General features: G+C 45.8%; 1 non-coding gene across 1 annotated transcript; it reads right to left on the bottom strand.

Moving 5' to 3' along the window:
- Nucleotides 1–1,306: 1,306 nt before the first annotated feature.
- AC3HAE_041066 (transfer RNA serine (anticodon UGA)) lies at nt 1,307–1,388 on the bottom strand. The gene has a single exon. It is a non-coding gene; the product is annotated as a tRNA-Ser (tRNA).
- Nucleotides 1,389–3,129: the final 1,741 nt, after the last annotated feature.

Genomic DNA, 3,129 nt, shown 5'->3' with positions numbered 1-3,129 from the left:
TTAGCAGTGTGGTTAAGTTGTGCACCAGACGCTTAGGCTGGTGAGGTGGAGTTTATGAAGAACTAAGGAAGACTAACTGCATTCAGAATCATTCATTTAGAATGAAGTGTTGCACACACACACAGTGTGCATGCACACTCACATACACCACACACGCACACTCACACATGTATAACCACACACGCAAACATACACACTTAAAAAGAATGTATAACCTGGTGCACACACACACACACACATTCACCATAACACATGTATACACACTTACAAACACACATGTGCACACACCACTTACAGATGTATGTATACACACACTTTTACACACACATGCACACACACCACACTTGCAAATGTATACACACACACTAACACATTTATACATACGCACGCACACTAACACATGTATAAACACACACACACACACACACCCCACTTACAAATGTATACACACACACACACACACACACTTACACAAGTATACACACACACACACACACACACACACACACAGACACACTTACACACGAATATACAGACACACACACGTATACAACACACTTACCATCCAAATCCCCCGAATGACACGCTCCTCTTTCGCCTCAGCATGTTCCCGGCCTCTTTCTGTCTGCCTCTTTGTCGTCTGTTTCCCTTCGCTCTCCTCTTATTGTGTCTGGAACGGCTGGATCCTCCACTCCCCTCTCTCTCACTCACTCTCCCTCTCTCACTCCTTCTCTCGCTCTCTCTCTCTCACTCACTCTCCCTCTCCCTCTCACTACCTCTCTCTCCCTCACTCACTCCCTCTCCCTCTCTCTAGCTCTCTCTCTGTCTCTCTCACTCACTCTCCCTCTCTCTCTCTGTCGCTCTCTCTCGCCTGGCACTCCGACTCTCAGCCGTCCTCCCTGCCTCTCTGGCTCTTCATCGGCTGTCTATAAATACTCCCTCACTACTCTCTCAGGTTAGCTTGCTACATGGGTGCTGCTGCTGCTACTGCCCCGCGCCTCTTCCTCACGTGTGTGAGCGTGTTTGTGTGCGTATGTGTGTGTGTGTTGTTAATTTCTGTTTACTTGCTTAGTTGTTGCATCTCTACAGCCCCAAATAAGGGCTTTGCACCCATATGTGCTCTGATGTGTGTGTGTGTGTGTGTGTGTGTGTAAAAGGTTAATTGAATAATAGGGGAGTGAGATGCGATGCATTCTAACCTTTCATTATGATTAATGGCCGTGACTGCTCTACTGCACTCCGCACCGCTGAAGAGCCTTGCACTTGTCTGTCGGTCGATCGAGTTACAAAATCCAAAACCCAAATTCGCTGCGAGCAGGGTTCGAACCTGCGCGGGAAGATCCCATTGGATTTCAAGTCCAACGCCTTAACCACTCGGCCATCGCAGCTGTCGTCAGACACGTGATACTGTGCGATTTTGTAGCCGCACGCCGTGTGAAGCCGCGTAATCAACTTTCTAACCCTAACACTAACGTGAATCATCATTTTATCGTATCATTTATTCCGATAGTACTGAACATGACGTGGACTGTGTGTGTGACTGTGTGTGTGTGTGTGTGTTATCAAGCAGAACGTTCACATTCGTCGAGACGAGCGTGTCACTCGCGTGACGTGAATTTAACGCCAAGCCCGCCTCGAGTCCAGCAGGACGTCAGAGGAAAGGGCACCGGGTCCACACGGCTGAATAACGATAGAACCTGAATCTTGAATTTCCCTTTGGTGCTCAATAAAAGTATCTATCTATCGATCTATCAATCTGAACCGTAGCGAGACACGGAGCGGAAGTCGAGTGTGTAACATCCGGCAGGAAGTGGGCAGGCATTCAGCGAAGTTGGAGCCAAGTAAAACAAAATAAAAAAAAATGCAATTCAGCGTTTAAGTATTGTTTTATCAACGAGTTTCTGCAAAGTAACGTAATACATCCTATCAAAATAAAAAAAGCTTAAATTCTCTGTAGACCTATGTGTTGGTCGAAGGTCGTATATAATTCATTGCACTGAATTGAGTGTCTAACGTTACAGAAAGTTTACATTTGCATTCCCACTGTGGCCACACAGTCTAATACTAAGGCCATACCAATCCGCTGAATTACTCGTTGTGTAGATTCCTCTAACCCATGGTGTATGTTAATAAGGGATAATGTATAGAACTGGTCATTATCGGGAAACAAGGCCCGACACTCTCGCTTCGCCCTGAAGGGGCTTATTTAAGATAATGACCGGCGACGTTCTATACATTATCCCGCTTATTACACGGTTACTTGCCCAAACGAAAAAAAACAACAACTTCACACTTGTGTGTCTTTTCTACAATTACCATTCGTCGTGTTGATCAGCAGAGAAATAGTCCGTCCAAGACGTCGCTTAGCAACCCGCTGGGCCGTTGATAAGTTACCGCTTTCCTTGACAGCGGTCGTTGTATGCTTAGCAACGGTCATTATTATTAAAAATTCAATAACACGCACGTTTAAGCAAGTATTCCGATTGGTCAATTCCCATTCTCGAGCGTGTTTAAATGCCTGGTGAAAGAACGGACAAAAACATCGTGCCTAATTACAGAAAGTATCGCTACGCTAACTAGCCGAAACTACTTTCATGAGCGGACGGAGTCGGCTATGGTTAGGAACTATTTTCTGATGGAGAAGGAGATGAACTCGGGCAGAAAGCTTGAATTTGAGGGCAAATGAAATGAACCCCGCAATATGAAAAATATTTTACAATATTGTTGATAATGAAGATGGTTTGTGTTATTGAATCGCAGTCTTACACTCGACGGCGTTCTTGAATGTCATCATTGGTACTTGAAGCGCAGGACTTCGGAATTCGGCGCAAGCGCCCCGTTCCTACGGCTGTGCTTCGCGTACCACTAATGACATTCAAGAGCGCCATCTCGTGGAAGATCGCTTAAATAATTCACCGGAAGTCGGGAAGGCCCATGCAAGCGAACGGAGCGTTCCACAGCATTGAAGAGAGCCGTGTAATAAATAACGCAATTTAACTTCTCCCACCGTGGCTGACTTCAGCCATGGCCAATCCTTAATTCTCCACGATGGTCACTCCCCCTCACGTTTGTTTCCTTTGTATTAAAGGACAATTCCGGTATTTTGAACATTGAGCCCACCTTTCTGGT

This window comes from Micromesistius poutassou (assembly GCF_964030765.1).
Source record: "Micromesistius poutassou genome assembly, contig: SCAFFOLD_1002, whole genome shotgun sequence".
In the NCBI taxonomy this organism is placed as follows: Eukaryota; Metazoa; Chordata; class Actinopteri; order Gadiformes; family Gadidae; genus Micromesistius; species Micromesistius poutassou.
This window is presented reverse-complemented; position numbering and strand designations above follow the sequence as displayed.